Source organism: Entelurus aequoreus, linkage group LG24 (genome assembly GCF_033978785.1).
Source record: "Entelurus aequoreus isolate RoL-2023_Sb linkage group LG24, RoL_Eaeq_v1.1, whole genome shotgun sequence".
Taxonomy (NCBI): domain Eukaryota; kingdom Metazoa; phylum Chordata; class Actinopteri; order Syngnathiformes; family Syngnathidae; genus Entelurus; species Entelurus aequoreus.
In genome coordinates, this window is record NC_084754.1 from 35400637 (window position 1) to 35417812 (window position 17176).

The 17176-nt window shown below is 36.9% G+C and overlaps 1 protein-coding gene and 30 non-coding genes across 31 annotated transcripts in view; all 31 read right to left on the reverse strand.

The window, feature by feature from the left end:
• The window catches only part of LOC133641707 (uncharacterized), a 53410-nt gene that overhangs the window by 20777 nt on the left and 15457 nt on the right, over nucleotides 1-17176 (reverse strand). The gene's annotated exons all lie outside the window — the stretch shown is intronic.
• Nucleotides 8-147, reverse strand: LOC133642039 (U4 spliceosomal RNA). Its single transcript, XR_009824392.1, has one exon. It is a non-coding gene; the product is annotated as a U4 spliceosomal RNA (small nuclear RNA).
• Nucleotides 512-653, reverse strand: LOC133642073 (U4 spliceosomal RNA). The gene has a single exon (XR_009824424.1). It is a non-coding gene; the product is annotated as a U4 spliceosomal RNA (small nuclear RNA).
• LOC133642105 (U4 spliceosomal RNA) lies at nucleotides 1014-1154 on the reverse strand. Its single transcript, XR_009824453.1, has one exon. It is a non-coding gene; the product is annotated as a U4 spliceosomal RNA (small nuclear RNA).
• LOC133642055 (U4 spliceosomal RNA) lies at nucleotides 1470-1611 on the reverse strand. Its single transcript, XR_009824408.1, has one exon. It is a non-coding gene; the product is annotated as a U4 spliceosomal RNA (small nuclear RNA).
• Nucleotides 1980-2120, reverse strand: LOC133642119 (U4 spliceosomal RNA). Its single transcript, XR_009824467.1, has one exon. It is a non-coding gene; the product is annotated as a U4 spliceosomal RNA (small nuclear RNA).
• On the reverse strand, nucleotides 2480-2619 carry LOC133642040 (U4 spliceosomal RNA). The gene has a single exon (XR_009824393.1). It is a non-coding gene; the product is annotated as a U4 spliceosomal RNA (small nuclear RNA).
• On the reverse strand, nucleotides 2984-3125 carry LOC133642074 (U4 spliceosomal RNA). The gene has a single exon (XR_009824425.1). It is a non-coding gene; the product is annotated as a U4 spliceosomal RNA (small nuclear RNA).
• Nucleotides 3486-3626, reverse strand: LOC133642106 (U4 spliceosomal RNA). The gene has a single exon (XR_009824454.1). It is a non-coding gene; the product is annotated as a U4 spliceosomal RNA (small nuclear RNA).
• On the reverse strand, nucleotides 3956-4097 carry LOC133642056 (U4 spliceosomal RNA). The gene has a single exon (XR_009824409.1). It is a non-coding gene; the product is annotated as a U4 spliceosomal RNA (small nuclear RNA).
• Nucleotides 4466-4606, reverse strand: LOC133642120 (U4 spliceosomal RNA). Its single transcript, XR_009824468.1, has one exon. It is a non-coding gene; the product is annotated as a U4 spliceosomal RNA (small nuclear RNA).
• Nucleotides 5781-5920, reverse strand: LOC133642023 (U4 spliceosomal RNA). The gene has a single exon (XR_009824377.1). It is a non-coding gene; the product is annotated as a U4 spliceosomal RNA (small nuclear RNA).
• On the reverse strand, nucleotides 6285-6426 carry LOC133642045 (U4 spliceosomal RNA). The gene has a single exon (XR_009824398.1). It is a non-coding gene; the product is annotated as a U4 spliceosomal RNA (small nuclear RNA).
• On the reverse strand, nucleotides 6787-6927 carry LOC133642100 (U4 spliceosomal RNA). The gene has a single exon (XR_009824449.1). It is a non-coding gene; the product is annotated as a U4 spliceosomal RNA (small nuclear RNA).
• Nucleotides 7258-7399, reverse strand: LOC133642057 (U4 spliceosomal RNA). The gene has a single exon (XR_009824410.1). It is a non-coding gene; the product is annotated as a U4 spliceosomal RNA (small nuclear RNA).
• Nucleotides 7768-7908, reverse strand: LOC133642121 (U4 spliceosomal RNA). The gene has a single exon (XR_009824469.1). It is a non-coding gene; the product is annotated as a U4 spliceosomal RNA (small nuclear RNA).
• LOC133642032 (U4 spliceosomal RNA) lies at nucleotides 9082-9221 on the reverse strand. The gene has a single exon (XR_009824385.1). It is a non-coding gene; the product is annotated as a U4 spliceosomal RNA (small nuclear RNA).
• On the reverse strand, nucleotides 9586-9727 carry LOC133642046 (U4 spliceosomal RNA). Its single transcript, XR_009824399.1, has one exon. It is a non-coding gene; the product is annotated as a U4 spliceosomal RNA (small nuclear RNA).
• On the reverse strand, nucleotides 10057-10198 carry LOC133642050 (U4 spliceosomal RNA). Its single transcript, XR_009824403.1, has one exon. It is a non-coding gene; the product is annotated as a U4 spliceosomal RNA (small nuclear RNA).
• Nucleotides 10567-10707, reverse strand: LOC133642027 (U4 spliceosomal RNA). Its single transcript, XR_009824380.1, has one exon. It is a non-coding gene; the product is annotated as a U4 spliceosomal RNA (small nuclear RNA).
• LOC133642033 (U4 spliceosomal RNA) lies at nucleotides 11882-12021 on the reverse strand. The gene has a single exon (XR_009824386.1). It is a non-coding gene; the product is annotated as a U4 spliceosomal RNA (small nuclear RNA).
• On the reverse strand, nucleotides 12386-12527 carry LOC133642066 (U4 spliceosomal RNA). Its single transcript, XR_009824419.1, has one exon. It is a non-coding gene; the product is annotated as a U4 spliceosomal RNA (small nuclear RNA).
• On the reverse strand, nucleotides 12888-13028 carry LOC133642107 (U4 spliceosomal RNA). Its single transcript, XR_009824455.1, has one exon. It is a non-coding gene; the product is annotated as a U4 spliceosomal RNA (small nuclear RNA).
• LOC133642060 (U4 spliceosomal RNA) lies at nucleotides 13344-13485 on the reverse strand. Its single transcript, XR_009824413.1, has one exon. It is a non-coding gene; the product is annotated as a U4 spliceosomal RNA (small nuclear RNA).
• On the reverse strand, nucleotides 13854-13994 carry LOC133642123 (U4 spliceosomal RNA). Its single transcript, XR_009824471.1, has one exon. It is a non-coding gene; the product is annotated as a U4 spliceosomal RNA (small nuclear RNA).
• LOC133642034 (U4 spliceosomal RNA) lies at nucleotides 14354-14493 on the reverse strand. The gene has a single exon (XR_009824387.1). It is a non-coding gene; the product is annotated as a U4 spliceosomal RNA (small nuclear RNA).
• On the reverse strand, nucleotides 14858-14999 carry LOC133642067 (U4 spliceosomal RNA). Its single transcript, XR_009824420.1, has one exon. It is a non-coding gene; the product is annotated as a U4 spliceosomal RNA (small nuclear RNA).
• On the reverse strand, nucleotides 15360-15500 carry LOC133642108 (U4 spliceosomal RNA). The gene has a single exon (XR_009824456.1). It is a non-coding gene; the product is annotated as a U4 spliceosomal RNA (small nuclear RNA).
• LOC133642061 (U4 spliceosomal RNA) lies at nucleotides 15816-15957 on the reverse strand. Its single transcript, XR_009824414.1, has one exon. It is a non-coding gene; the product is annotated as a U4 spliceosomal RNA (small nuclear RNA).
• On the reverse strand, nucleotides 16326-16466 carry LOC133642124 (U4 spliceosomal RNA). Its single transcript, XR_009824472.1, has one exon. It is a non-coding gene; the product is annotated as a U4 spliceosomal RNA (small nuclear RNA).
• On the reverse strand, nucleotides 16826-16965 carry LOC133642041 (U4 spliceosomal RNA). Its single transcript, XR_009824394.1, has one exon. It is a non-coding gene; the product is annotated as a U4 spliceosomal RNA (small nuclear RNA).

The following is a 17176-nucleotide window of genomic DNA, read 5'->3' on the forward strand; positions in this document are numbered from 1 at the left end:
AGATGAGTCTTGATGGAGACTATCAAAAATTGCCATAGCTGATTATATTTCAAGTCATCAAGGCAGGGTATTGGGTAAAATTTCAACAAGCAATAATCACACCTCAGATAAACCTCATGGGCTATAATACTGCCACTGCATAAAGATGTCAAGTGAATGTTCAAGGCCATTCAGTCATTACCGAGCCTACATTTCACAGCTACAGTACTTCAGCACAGAACATTCATTCATTAAATTAATGGACTCGCATAACATAAATGGCAAACTCTTTTATTCTTTGTCTTGAAAGACTGTTGTTCAAAATAGCATATTTATTTGTTGACCAAGGTTTGTTTGAACTAGTACTAGAAACTCATTATTTTGTGCTTTATGTACAGTATAGTTCTGTAAGGTGTCTGTCTTATCAATACATTTTCAAGGAAAAAGTTTAGGATGTAGTTTCATTGCCAGACCAGCACCTGTCATGCAGAGGTTTTTATTAATGAGATCTTGATGTTAACAGAGAGATGGGGCTCAAATGGAGACTATCATAAACTGCCATAGCGGACTATATTTCAAATCATCAAGGTGGGGTATTGGGTAAAGTTTTCAATTAGCAATAATCACACATCGGATAAACCTCATGGGCTATGATACTGCCACTGCACAAAAATGTCAAGAGAAAGTTCAAGGCCATTCAGTCATTACCCAGCCTACATTTCACAGTTACGGTACTTCAGCACAGAACATGCATTCATTAAATTAATGGACTCGCATAACATAATTGGCAAACTCTTTTATTCTTTGTCTTGTAAGACTGTTGTTCAAAATAGCATATTTATTTGTTGACCAAAGTTTGCTTGAACTTGTACTAGAAACTCATTCTATTGTGTTTTGTGTACAGTATAGTTCTGTAAGGTGTCTTATCAATACATTTTCAAGGAAAAAGTTTAGGATGTTATTTCATTGCCAGACCAGCACCTGTCACGCAGAGGTTTTCATTAAGAAGATCTTGAAGTTAACAGAAAGATGAGTCTCAATGGAGACTATCAAAAATTGCCATAGCTGACTATATTTCAAGTCATCAAGGCAGGGTATTGGATAAAGTTTTCAACTAGCAATAATCACACCTTGGATAAACCCTATGGGCTACGATACTGCCACTGCACAAAGATATCCAGTGAGCGTTCAAGGCCATTCAGTCATTACCCAGCCACGGTACTTCAGCACAGAACATTCATTCATTAAATTAATGGACTAGCATAACATAGTTGGCAAACTCTTTTATTCTTTGTCTTGTAAGAATTTTGTTCAAAATGGCATATTTATTTCTTATCATTTGACCAACGTTTGTTTGAACTTGTACTAGAAACATATTTGATTGTGCTTTGTGTACATTTGAGTTATGTAAGGTGTCCTATCAATACATTTCCAAGGAAAGAGTTTAGGATGTAGCTTCATTGAAAGACCAGCACTTGTCATGCAGAAGTTTTCATATGGAGACTATCAAAAATTGCCATAGCTGACTATACTTCAAGTCATCAAGGCAGGGTATCGGGTAAAGTTTACAACCAGCAATAATCACTCCTCAGATCAACCTCATGGGCTACGATACTGCCACTGCACAAATACAACAAATGAATGTTCAAGGCCATTCAATCATTACTCAGACTACATTTCACAGTTACGGTACTTCAGCACAGAACATTCATTCATTCATTTAATGGACTAGCATAACATAATTGGCAAACTCTATTATTATTTATCTTATAGGACTGTTGTGTGAAATAAGATATTTATTTCTTATCATTTGAACAAAGTTTGTTTGAACTTGTACTAGAAACACATTCTGTTGTGCTTTGTGTACAATTGAGTTATGTAGGCTTTCCTATCGATACATTTTCAAGGAAAGAGTTTAGGATGTAGTTTCATTGACAGACCAGCACCTGCAATGCAGAACATTTTCATTAATGAGATCTTGACGTTAACAGAAAGATGAGTCTCAACGGACACTATCAAAAATTGCCATAGCTGACTATAGTTCAAGTCATCAAGGCAAGGTATTGGGTAAAGCTTTCAACTAACAATAATCAAGCCTCGGATAAACATCACGGGCTATGATACTGCCACTGCACAAAGATATCTAGAGAATGTTCAAGGGCAGTCAGTCACTACCCAGCCTACATTTCACAGTTACGGTACTTCAGTCCAGAACATTCATTCATTAAATTAATGGACTCGCATAACATAGTTGGCAAACTCTTTTATTCTTTGTCGTGTAAGACTGTTGTTCGAAATAGCATATTTATTTCTCATAAATAGACCGTTTGTTTGAACTTGTACTAGAAACATTCTATTGTATTTTGTGTACAGTATAGTTCTGTAAGGTGTCTTATCAATACATTTTCAAGGAATAAGTTGAGGACGTTTTATTGACAGAGCAGCACCTGTCATGCAGAGGTTTTCAATAATGAGATCTTAATGATAACAGAAAGATGAGTCTTGATGGAGACTATCAAAAATTGCCATAGCTGATTATATTTCAAGTCATCAAGGCAGGGTATTGGGTAAAATTTCAACAAGCAATAATCACACCTCAGATAAACCTCATGGGCTATAATACTGCCACTGCATAAAGATGTCAAGTGAATGTTCAAGGCCATTCAGTCATTACCGAGCCTACATTTCACAGTTACAGTACTTCAGCACAGAACATTCATTCATTAAATTAATGGACTCGCATAACATAAATGGCAAACTCTTTTATTCTTTGTCTTGAAAGACTGTTGTTCAAAATAGCATATTTATTTGTTGACCAAGGTTTGTTTGAACTAGTACTAGAAACTCATTATTTTGTGCTTTATGTACAGTATAGTTCTGTAAGGTGTCTGTCTTATCAATACATTTTCAAGGAAAAAGTTTAGGATGTAGTTTCATTGCCAGACCAGCACCTGTCATGCAGAGGTTTTTATTAATGAGATCTTGATGTTAACAGAGAGATGGGGCTCAAATGGAGACTATCATAAACTGCCATAGCGGACTATATTTCAAATCATCAAGGTGGGGTATTGGGTAAAGTTTTCAATTAGCAATAATCACACATCGGATAAACCTCATGGGCTATGATACTGCCACTGCACAAAAATGTCAAGAGAAAGTTCAAGGCCATTCAGTCATTACCCAGCCTACATTTCACAGTTACGGTACTTCAGCACAGAACATGCATTCATTAAATTAATGGACTCGCATAACATAATTGGCAAACTCTTTTATTCTTTGTCTTGTAAGACTGTTGTTCAAAATAGCATATTTATTTGTTGACCAAAGTTTGCTTGAACTTGTACTAGAAACTCATTCTATTGTGTTTTGTGTACAGTATAGTTCTGTAAGGTGTCTTATCAATACATTTTCAAGGAAAAAGTTTAGGATGTTATTTCATTGCCAGACCAGCACCTGTCACGCAGAGGTTTTCATTAAGAAGATCTTGAAGTTAACAGAAAGATGAGTCTCAATGGAGACTATCAAAAATTGCCATAGCTGACTATATTTCAAGTCATCAAGGCAGGGTATTGGATAAAGTTTTCAACTAGCAATAATCACACCTTGGATAAACCCTATGGGCTACGATACTGCCACTGCACAAAGATATCCAGTGAGCGTTCAAGGCCATTCAGTCATTACCCAGCCTACATTTCACAGTTACGGTACTTCAGCACAGAACATTCATTCATTAAATTAATGGACTAGCATAACATAGTTGGCAAACTCTTTTATTCTTTGTCTTGTAAGAATTTTGTTCAAAATGGCATATTTATTTCTTATCATTTGACCAACGTTTGTTTGAACTTGTACTAGAAACATATTTGATTGTGCTTTGTGTACATTTGAGTTATGTAAGGTGTCCTATCAATACATTTCCAAGGAAAGAGTTTAGGATGTAGCTTCATTGAAAGACCAGCACTTGTCATGCAGAAGTTTTCATATGGAGACTATCAAAAATTGCCATAGCTGACTATACTTCAAGTCATCAAGGCAGGGTATCGGGTAAAGTTTACAACCAGCAATAATCACTCCTCAGATCAACCTCATGGGCTACGATACTGCCACTGCACAAATACAACAAATGAATGTTCAAGGCCATTCAATCATTACTCAGACTACATTTCACAGTTACGGTACTTCAGCACAGAACATTCATTCATTCATTTAATGGACTAGCATAACATAATTGGCAAACTCTATTATTATTTATCTTATAGGACTGTTGTGTGAAATACGATATTTATTTCTTATCATTTGAACAAAGTTTGTTTGAACTTGTACTAGAAACACATTCTGTTGTGCTTTGTGTACAATTGAGTTATGTAGGCTTTCCTATCGATACATTTTCAAGGAAAGAGTTTAGGATGTAGTTTCATTGACAGACCAGCACCTGCAATGCAGAACATTTTCATTAATGAGATCTTGACGTTAACAGAAAGATGAGTCTCAACGGACACTATCAAAAATTGCCATAGCTGACTATAGTTCAAGTCATCAAGGCAAGGTATTGGGTAAAGCTTTCAACTAACAATAATCAAGCCTCGGATAAACATCACGGGCTATGATACTGCCACTGCACAAAGATATCTAGAGAATGTTCAAGGGCAGTCAGTCACTACCCAGCCTACATTTCACAGTTACGGTACTTCAGTCCAGAACATTCATTCATTAAATTAATGGACTCGCATAACATAGTTGGCAAACTCTTTTATTCTTTGTCGTGTAAGACTGTTGTTCGAAATAGCATATTTATTTCTCATAAATAGACCGTTTGTTTGAACTTGTACTAGAAACATTCTATTGTATTTTGTGTACAGTATAGTTCTGTAAGGTGTCTTATCAATACATTTTCAAGGAATAAGTTCAGGACGTTTTATTGACAGAGCAGCACCTGTCATGCAGAGGTTTTCAATAATGAGATCTTAATGATAACAGAAAGATGTGTCATAAAGGAAACTTTAAACAAAATTGCCATAGCTGACCTCATGGGCTACGATACTGCCACTGCACAAAGATATCAAGGGAACGTTCAAGGCCATTCAGTCATTACCCAGCCTACATTTCACAGTTACGGTACTTCAGCAAAGAACATTCATTCATTAAATTAATGGACTAGCATAACATAATTCCATCCATCCATTTTCTACCGCTTATTCCTTTCTGAGGTCGCTGGAGCCTATCTCAGCTGCATTTGGGCGGAAGGCGGGGTACACCCTGGACAAGTCGCCACCTCATCACAGGGCCAACACAGATAGACAGACAACATTCACACTCACATTCAGACACTAGGGCCAATTTAGTATTGCCAATCAACCTACCCCCAGGTGCATGTCTTTGGAGGTGGGAGGAAGCCGGAGTACCCGGAGGGAACCCACGCAGTCACGGGGAGAAAATGCAAACTCCACACAGAAAGATCCCGAGCCCGGGATTGAACTCAGGACTACTCAGGACCTTTGTATTGTGAGGCAGATGCACTAACCCCTCTTCTACCATGCTGTCCCATAACATAATTAGCAAACTCTATTAATCTTTGTCTTGTAAGACTGTTGTGTGAAATAGCATATTTATTTGTTATTATTTGACCAACGTTTGTTTGAACTTGCACTAGAATTACATTCTATTGTGCTTTGTGTACAGTTGAGTTATGTAAGGTGTCTCATTTTCTAAGAAAGAGCTTAGGATGTAGTTTAATTGACAGACCAGCACCTGTCATGCAGAGGTTTTCATCAATGATATCTTAATGTTAACAGAAAGATGAGTCTTGATGGAGACTATCAAAAATTGCCATAGCTGATTATATTTCAAGTCATCAAGGCAGGGTATTGGGTAAAATTTCAACAAGCAATAATCACACCTCAGATAAACCTCATGGGCTATGATACTGCCACTGCACAAAGATGTCAAGTGAATGTTCAAGGCCATTCAGTCATTACCGAGCCTACATTTCACAGTTACAGTACTTCAGCACAGAACATTCATTCATTAAATTAATGGACTCGCATAACATAAATGGCAAACTCTTTTATTCTTTGTCTTGAAAGACTGTTGTTCAAAATAGCATATTTATTTGTTGACCAAGGTTTGTTTGAACTAGTACTAGAAACTCATTATTTTGTGCTTTATGTACAGTATAGTTCTGTAAGGTGTCTGTCTTATCAATACATTTTCAAGGAAAAAGTTTAGGATGTAGTTTCATTGCCAGACCAGCACCTGTCATGCAGAGGTTTTTATTAATGAGATCTTGATGTTAACAGAGAGATGGGGCTCAAATGGAGACTATCATAAACTGCCATAGCTGACTATATTTCAAATCATCAAGGCGGGGTATTGGGTAAAGTTTTCAATTAGCAATCATCACACATCGGATAAACCTCATGGGCTATGATACTGCCACTGCACAAAAATGTCAAGAGAAAGTTCAAGGCCATTCAGTCATTACCCAGCCTACATTTCACAGTTACGGTACTTCAGCACAGAACATGCATTCATTAAATTAATGGAGTCGCATAACATAATTGGCAAACTCTTTTATTCTTTGTCTTGTAAGACTGTTGTTCAAAATAGCATATTTATTTGTTGACCAAGGTTTGCTTGAACTTGTACTAGAAACTCATTCTATTGTGTTTTGTGTACAGTATAGTTCTGTAAGGTGTCTTATCAATACATTTTCAAGGAAAAAGTTTAGGATGTTATTTCATTGCCAGACCAGCACCTGTCACGCAGAGGTTTTCATTAAGAAGATCTTGAAGTTAACAGAAAGATGAGTCTCAATGGAGACTATCAAAAATTGCCATAGCTGACTATATTTCAAGTCATCAAGGCGGGGTATTGGATAAAGTTTTCAACTAGCAATAATCACACCTTGGATAAACCCTATGGGCTACGATACTGCCACTGCACAAAGATATCAAGGGTACGTTCAAGGCCATTCAGTCATTACCCAGCCTACATTTCACAGTTACGGTACTTCAGCACAGAACATTCATTCATTAAATTAATGGACTAGCATAACATAGTTGGCAAACTCTTTTATTCTTTGTCTTGTAAGAATTTTGTTCAAAATGGCATATTTATTTCTTATCATTTGACCAACGTTTGTTTGAACTTGTACTAGAAACATATTTGATTGTGCTTTGTGTACAGTTGAGTTATGTAAGGTGTCCTATCAATACATTTCCAAGGAAAGAGTTTAGGATGTAGCTTCATTGAAAGACCCAGCACTTGTCATGCAGAAGTTTTCATATGGAGACTATCAAAAATTGCCATAGCTGACTATACTTCAAGTCATCAAGGCAGGGTATCGGGTAAAGTTTACAACCAGCAATAATCACTCCTCAGATCAACCTCATGGGCTACGATACTGCCACTGCACAAATACAACAAATGAATGTTCAAGGCCATTCAATCATTACTCAGACTACATTTCACAGTTACGGTACTTCAGCACAGAATATTCATTCATTCATTTAATGGACTAGCATAACATAATTGGCAAACTCTATTATTATTTATCTTATAGGACTGTTGTGTGAAATAAGATATTTATTTCTTATCATTTGAACAAAGTTTGTTTGAACTTGTACTAGAAACACATTCTGTTGTGCTTTGTGTACAATTGAGTTATGTAGGCTTTCCTATCGATACATTTTCAAGGAAAGAGTTTAGGATGTAGTTTCATTGACAGACCAGCACCTGCAATGCAGAACATTTTCATTAATGAGATCTTGACGTTAACAGAAAGATGAGTCTCAACGGACACTATCAAAAATTGCCATAGCTGACTATAGTTCAAGTCATCAAGGCAAGGTATTGGGTAAAGCTTTCAACTAACAATAATCAAGCCTCGGATAAACATCACGGGCTATGATACTGCCACTGCACAAAGATATCTAGAGAATGTTCAAGGGCAGTCAGTCACTACCCAGCCTACATTTCACAGTTACGGTACTTCAGTCCAGAACATTCATTCATTAAATTAATGGACTCGCATAACATAGTTGGCAAACTCTTTTATTCTTTGTCGTGTAAGACTGTTGTTCGAAATAGCATATTTATTTCTCATAAATAGACCGTTTGTTTGAACTTGTACTAGAAACATTCTATTGTATTTTGTGTACAGTATAGTTCTGTAAGGTGTCTTATCAATATATTTTCAAGGAATAAGTTGAGGATGTTTTATTGACAGAGCAGCACCTGTCATGCAGAGGTTTTCAATAATGAGATCTAATGATAACAGAAAGATGAGTCATAAAGGAAACTTTAAACAAAATTGCCATAGCTGACCTCATGGGCTACGATACTGCCACTGCACAAAGACATCAAGGGAACGTTCAAGGCCATTCAGTCATTACCCAGCCTACATTTCACAGTTACGGTACTTCAGCAAAGAACATTCATTCATTAAATTAATGGACTAGCATAACATAATTCCATCCATCCATTTTCTACCGCTTATTCCTTTCTGAGGTCGCTGGAGCCTATCTCAGCTGCATTTGGGCGGAAGGCGGGGTACACCCTGGACAAGTCGCCACCTCATCACAGGGCCAACACAGATAGACAGACAACATTCACACTCACATTCAGACACTAGGGCCAATTTAGTATTGCCAATCAACCTACCTCCAGGTGCATGTCTTTGGAGGTGGGAGGAAGCCGGAGTACCCGGAGGGAACCCACGCAGTCACGGGGAGAAAATGCAAACTCCACACAGAAAGATCCCGAGCCCGGGATTGAACTCAGGACTACTCAGGACCTTTGTATTGTGAGGCAGATGCACTAACCCCTCTTCTACCATGCTGCCCCATAACATAATTAGCAAACTCTATTCATCTTTGTCTTGTAAGACTGTTGTGTGAAATAGCATATTTATTTGTTATTATTTGACCAACGTTTGTTTGAACTTGCACTAGAATTACATTCTATTGTGCTTTGTGTACAGTTGAGTTATGTAAGGTGTCTCATTTTCTAAGAAAGAGCTTAGGATGTAGTTTCATTGACAGACCAGCACCTGTCATGCAGAGGTTTTCATTAATGATATCTTAATGTTAACAGAAAGATGAGTCTTGATGGAGACTATCAAAAATTGCCATAGCTGATTATATTTCAAGTCATCAAGGCAGGGTATTGGGTAAAATTTCAACAAGCAATAATCACACCTCAGATAAACCTCATGGGCTATAATACTGCCACTGCACAAAGATGTCAAGTGAATGTTCAAGGCCATTCAGTCATTACCGAGCCTACATTTCACAGTTACAGTACTTCAGCACAGAACATTCATTCATTAAATTAATGGACTCGCATAACATAAATGGCAAACTCTTTTATTCTTTGTCTTGAAAGACTGTTGTTCAAAATAGCATATTTATTTGTTGACCAAGGTTTGTTTGAACTAGTACTAGAAACTCATTATTTTGTGCTTTATGTACAGTATAGTTCTGTAAGGTGTCTGTCTTATCAATACATTTTCAAGGAAAAAGTTTAGGATGTAGTTTCATTGCCAGACCAGCACCTGTCATGCAGAGGTTTTTATTAATGAGATCTTGATGTTAACAGAGAGATGGGGCTCAAATGGAGACTATCATAAACTGCCATAGCTGACTATATTTCAAATCATCAAGGCGGGGTATTGGGTAAAGTTTTCAATTAGCAATCATCACACATCGGATAAACCTCATGGGCTATGATACTGCCACTGCACAAAAATGTCAAGAGAAAGTTCAAGGCCATTCAGTCATTACCCAGCCTACATTTCACAGTTACAGTACTTCAGCACAGAACATTCATTCATTAAATTAATGGACTAGCATAACATAGTTGGCAAACTCTTTTATTCTTTGTCTTGTAAGAATTTTGTTCAAAATGGCATATTTATTTCTTATCATTTGACCAACGTTTGTTTGAACTTGTACTAGAAACATATTTGATTGTGCTTTGTGTACATTTGAGTTATGTAAGGTGTCCTATCAATACATTTCCAAGGAAAGAGTTTAGGATGTAGCTTCATTGAAAGACCAGCACTTGTCATGCAGAAGTTTTCATTTGGAGACTATCAAAAATTGCCATAGCTGACTATACTTCAAGTCATCAAGGCAGGGTATCGGGTAAAGTTTACAACCAGCAATAATCACTCCTCAGATCAACCTCATGGGCTACGATACTGCCACTGCACAAATACAACAAATGAATGTTCAAGGCCATTCAATCATTACTCAGACTACATTTCACAGTTACGGTACTTCAGCACAGAACATTCATTCATTCATTTAATGGACTAGCATAACATAATTGGCAAACTCTATTATTATTTATCTTATAGGACTGTTGTGTGAAATAAGATATTTATTTCTTATCATTTGAACAAAGTTTGTTTGAACTTGTACTAGAAACACATTCTGTTGTGCTTTGTGTACAATTGAGTTATGTAGGCTTTCCTATCGATACATTTTCAAGGAAAGAGTTTAGGATGTAGTTTCATTGACAGACCAGCACCTGCAATGCGGAACATTTTCATTAATGAGATCTTGACGTTAACAGAAAGATGAGTCTCAACGGACACTATCAAAAATTGCCATAGCTGACTATAGTTCAAGTCATCAAGGCAAGGTATTGGGTAAAGCTTTCAACTAACAATAATCAAGCCTCGGATTAACATCACGGGCTATGATACTGCCACTGCACAAAGATATCTAGAGAATGTTCAAGGGCAGTCAGTCACTACCCAGCCTACATTTCACAGTTACGGTACTTCAGTCCAGAACATTCATTCATTAAATTAATGGACTCGCATAACATAGTTGGCAAACTCTTTTATTCTTTGTCGTGTAAGACTGTTGTTCGAAATAGCATATTTATTTCTCATAAATAGACCGTTTGTTTGAACTTGTACTAGAAACATTCTATTGTATTTTGTGTACAGTATAGTTCTGTAAGGTGTCTTATCAATACATTTTCAAGGAATAAGTTCAGGACGTTTTATTGACAGAGCAGCACCTGTCATGCAGAGGTTTTCAATAATGAGATCTTAATGATAACAGAAAGATGAGTCATAAAGGAAACTTTAAACAAAATTGCCATAGCTGACCTCATGGGCTATGATACTGCCACTGCACAAAGACATCAAGGGAACGTTCAAGGCCATTCAGTCATTACCCAGCCTACATTTCACAGTTACGGTACTTCAGCAAAGAACATTCATTCATTAAATTAATGGACTAGCATAACATAATTCCATCCATCCATTTTCTACCGCTTATTCCTTTCTGAGGTCGCTGGAGCCTATCTCAGCTGCATTTGGGCGGAAGGCGGGGTACACCCTGGACAAGTCGCCACCTCATCACAGGGCCAACACAGATAGACAGACAACATTCACACTCACATTCAGACACTAGGGCCAATTTAGTATTGCCAATCAACCTACCCCCAGGTGCATGTCTTTGGAGGTGGGAGGAAGCCGGAGTACCCGGAGGGAACCCACGCAGTCACGGGGAGAAAATGCAAACTCCACACAGAAAGATCCCGAGCCCGGGATTGAACTCAGGACTACTCAGGACCTTTGTATTGTGAGGCAGATGCACTAACCCCTCTTCTACCATGCTGCCCCATAACATAATTAGCAAACTCTATTAATCTTTGTCTTGTAAGACTGTTGTGTGAAATAGCATATTTATTTGTTATTATTTGACCAACGTTTGTTTGAACTTGCACTAGAATTACATTCTATTGTGCTTTGTGTACAGTTGAGTTATGTAAGGTGTCTCATTTTCTAAGAAAGAGCTTAGGATGTAGTTTCATTGACAGACCAGCACCTGTCATGCAGAGGTTTTCATTAATGATATCTTAATGTTAACAGAAAGATGAGTCTTGATGGAGACTATCAAAAATTGCCATAGCTGATTATATTTCAAGTCATCAAGGCAGGGTATTGGGTAAAATTTCAACAAGCAATAATCACACCTCAGATAAACCTCATGGGCTATAATACTGCCACTGCACAAAGATGTCAAGTGAATGTTCAAGGCCATTCAGTCATTACCGAGCCTACATTTCACAGTTACAGTACTTCAGCACAGAACATTCATTCATTAAATTAATGGACTCGCATAACATAAATGGCAAACTCTTTTATTCTTTGTCTTGAAAGACTGTTGTTCAAAATAGCATATTTATTTGTTGACCAAGGTTTGTTTGAACTAGTACTAGAAACTCATTATTTTGTGCTTTATGTACAGTATAGTTCTGTAAGGTGTCTGTCTTATCAATACATTTTCAAGGAAAAAGTTTAGGATGTAGTTTCATTGCCAGACCAGCACCTGTCATGCAGAGGTTTTTATTAATGAGATCTTGATGTTAACAGAGAGATGGGGCTCAAATGGAGACTATCATAAACTGCCATAGCGGACTATATTTCAAATCATCAAGGCGGGGTATTGGGTAAAGTTTTCAATTAGCAATAATCACACATCGGATAAACCTCATGGGCTATGATACTGCCACTGCACAAAAATGTCAAGAGAAAGTTCAAGGCCATTCAGTCATTACCCAGCCTACATTTCACAGTTACGGTACTTCAGCACAGAACATGCATTCATTAAATTAATGGACTCGCATAACATAATTGGCAAACTCTTTTATTCTTTGTCTTGTAAGACTGTTGTTCAAAATAGCATATTTATTTGTTGACCAAAGTTTGCTTGAACTTGTACTAGAAACTCATTCTATTGTGTTTTGTGTACAGTATAGTTCTGTAAGGTGTCTTATCAATACATTTTCAAGGAAAAAGTTTAGGATGTTATTTCATTGCCAGACCAGCACCTGTCACGCAGAGGTTTTCATTAAGAAGATCTTGAAGTTAACAGAAAGATGAGTCTCAATGGAGACTATCAAAAATTGCCATAGCTGACTATATTTCAAGTCATCAAGGCAGGGTATTGGATAAAGTTTTCAACTAGCAATAATCACACCTTGGATAAACCCTATGGGCTACGATACTGCCACTGCACAAAGATATCCAGTGAGCGTTCAAGGCCATTCAGTCATTACCCAGCCACGGTACTTCAGCACAGAACATTCATTCATTAAATTAATGGACTAGCATAACATAGTTGGCAAACTCTTTTATTCTTTGTCTTGTAAGAATTTTGTTCAAAATGGCATATTTATTTCTTATCATTTGACCAACGTTTGTTTGAACTTGTACTAGAAACATATTTGATTGTGCTTTGTGTACATTTGAGTTATGTAAGGTGTCCTATCAATACATTTCCAAGGAAAGAGTTTAGGATGTAGCTTCATTGAAAGACCAGCACTTGTCATGCAGAAGTTTTCATATGGAGACTATCAAAAATTGCCATAGCTGACTATACTTCAAGTCATCAAGGCAGGGTATCGGGTAAAGTTTACAACCAGCAATAATCACTCCTCAGATCAACCTCATGGGCTACGATACTGCCACTGCACAAATACAACAAATGAATGTTCAAGGCCATTCAATCATTACTCAGACTACATTTCACAGTTACGGTACTTCAGCACAGAACATTCATTCATTCATTTAATGGACTAGCATAACATAATTGGCAAACTCTATTATTATTTATCTTATAGGACTGTTGTGTGAAATAAGATATTTATTTCTTATCATTTGAACAAAGTTTGTTTGAACTTGTACTAGAAACACATTCTGTTGTGCTTTGTGTACAATTGAGTTATGTAGGCTTTCCTATCGATACATTTTCAAGGAAAGAGTTTAGGATGTAGTTTCATTGACAGACCAGCACCTGCAATGCAGAACATTTTCATTAATGAGATCTTGACGTTAACAGAAAGATGAGTCTCAACGGACACTATCAAAAATTGCCATAGCTGACTATAGTTCAAGTCATCAAGGCAAGGTATTGGGTAAAGCTTTCAACTAACAATAATCAAGCCTCGGATAAACATCACGGGCTATGATACTGCCACTGCACAAAGATATCTAGAGAATGTTCAAGGGCAGTCAGTCACTACCCAGCCTACATTTCACAGTTACGGTACTTCAGTCCAGAACATTCATTCATTAAATTAATGGACTCGCATAACATAGTTGGCAAACTCTTTTATTCTTTGTCGTGTAAGACTGTTGTTCGAAATAGCATATTTATTTCTCATAAATAGACCGTTTGTTTGAACTTGTACTAGAAACATTCTATTGTATTTTGTGTACAGTATAGTTCTGTAAGGTGTCTTATCAATACATTTTCAAGGAATAAGTTGAGGACGTTTTATTGACAGAGCAGCACCTGTCATGCAGAGGTTTTCAATAATGAGATCTTAATGATAACAGAAAGATGAGTCTTGATGGAGACTATCAAAAATTGCCATAGCTGATTATATTTCAAGTCATCAAGGCAGGGTATTGGGTAAAATTTCAACAAGCAATAATCACACCTCAGATAAACCTCATGGGCTATAATACTGCCACTGCACAAAGATGTCAAGTGAATGTTCAAGGCCATTCAGTCATTACCGAGCCTACATTTCACAGTTACAGTACTTCAGCACAGAACATTCATTCATTAAATTAATGGACTCGCATAACATAAATGGCAAACTCTTTTATTCTTTGTCTTGAAAGACTGTTGTTCAAAATAGCATATTTATTTGTTGACCAAGGTTTGTTTGAACTAGTACTAGAAACTCATTATTTTGTGCTTTATGTACAGTATAGTTCTGTAAGGTGTCTGTCTTATCAATACATTTTCAAGGAAAAAGTTTAGGATGTAGTTTCATTGCCAGACCAGCACCTGTCATGCAGAGGTTTTTATTAATGAGATCTTGATGTTAACAGAGAGATGGGGCTCAAATGGAGACTATCATAAACTGCCATAGCGGACTATATTTCAAATCATCAAGGCGGGGTATTGGGTAAAGTTTTCAATTAGCAATAATCACACATCGGATAAACCTCATGGGCTATGATACTGCCACTGCACAAAAATGTCAAGAGAAAGTTCAAGGCCATTCAGTCATTACCCAGCCTACATTTCACAGTTACGGTACTTCAGCACAGAACATGCATTCATTAAATTAATGGACTCGCATAACATAATTGGCAAACTCTTTTATTCTTTGTCTTGTAAGACTGTTGTTCAAAATAGCATATTTATTTGTTGACCAAAGTTTGCTTGAACTTGTACTAGAAACTCATTCTATTGTGTTTTGTGTACAGTATAGTTCTGTAAGGTGTCTTATCAATACATTTTCAAGGAAAAAGTTTAGGATGTTATTTCATTGCCAGACCAGCACCTGTCACGCAGAGGTTTTCATTAAGAAGATCTTGAAGTTAACAGAAAGATGAGTCTCAATGGAGACTATCAAAAATTGCCATAGCTGACTATATTTCAAGTCATCAAGGCAGGGTATTGGATAAAGTTTTCAACTAGCAATAATCACACCTTGGATAAACCCTATGGGCTACGATACTGCCACTGCACAAAGATATCCAGTGAGCGTTCAAGGCCATTCAGTCATTACCCAGCCACGGTACTTCAGCACAGAACATTCATTCATTAAATTAATGGACTAGCATAACATAGTTGGCAAACTCTTTTATTCTTTGTCTTGTAAGAATTTTGTTCAAAATGGCATATTTATTTCTTATCATTTGACCAACGTTTGTTTGAACTTGTACTAGAAACATATTTGATTGTGCTTTGTGTACATTTGAGTTATGTAAGGTGTCCTATCAATACATTTCCAAGGAAAGAGTTTAGGATGTAGCTTCATTGAAAGACCAGCACTTGTCATGCAGAAGTTTTCATATGGAGACTATCAAAAATTGCCATAGCTGACTATACTTCAAGTCATCAAGGCAGGGTATCGGGTAAAGTTTACAACCAGCAATAATCACTCCTCAGATCAACCTCATGGGCTACGATACTGCCACTGCACAAATACAACAAATGAATGTTCAAGGCCATTCAATCATTACTCAGACTACATTTCACAGTTACGGTACTTCAGCACAGAACATTCATTCATTCATTTAATGGACTAGCATAACATAATTGGCAAACTCTATTATTATTTATCTTATAGGACTGTTGTGTGAAATAAGATATTTATTTCTTATCATTTGAACAAAGTTTGTTTGAACTTGTACTAGAAACACATTCTGTTGTGCTTTGTGTACAATTGAGTTATGTAGGCTTTCCTATCGATACATTTTCAAGGAAAGAGTTTAGGATGTAGTTTCATTGACAGACCAGCACCTGCAATGCAGAACATTTTCATTAATGAGATCTTGACGTTAACAGAAAGATGAGTCTCAACGGACACTATCAAAAATTGCCATAGCTGACTATAGTTCAAGTCATCAAGGCAAGGTATTGGGTAAAGCTTTCAACTAACAATAATCAAGCCTCGGATAAACATCACGGGCTATGATACTGCCACTGCACAAAGATATCTAGAGAATGTTCAAGGGCAGTCAGTCACTACCCAGCCTACATTTCACAGTTACGGTACTTCAGTCCAGAACATTCATTCATTAAATTAATGGACTCGCATAACATAGTTGGCAAACTCTTTTATTCTTTGTCGTGTAAGACTGTTGTTCGAAATAGCATATTTATTTCTCATAAATAGACCGTTTGTTTGAACTTGTACTAGAAACATTCTATTGTATTTTGTGTACAGTATAGTTCTGTAAGGTGTCTTATCAATACATTTTCAAGGAATAAGTTGAGGACGTTTTATTGACAGAGCAGCACCTGTCATGCAGAGGTTTTCAATAATGAGATCTTAATGATAACAGAAAGATGAGTCTTGATGGAGACTATCAAAAATTGCCATAGCTGATTATATTTCAAGTCATCAAGGCAGGGTATTGGGTAAAATTTCAACAAGCAATAATCACACCTCAGATAAACCTCATGGGCTATAATACTGCCACTGCATAAAGATGTCAAGTGAATGTTCAAGGCCATTCAGTCATTACCGAGCCTACATTTCACAGTTACAGTACTTCAGCACAGAACATTCATTCATTAAATTAATGGACTCGCATAACATAAATGGCAAACTCTTTTATTCTTTGTCTTGAAAGACTGTTGTTCAAAATAGCATATTTATTTGTTGACCAAGGTTTGTTTGAACTAGTACTAGAAACTCATTA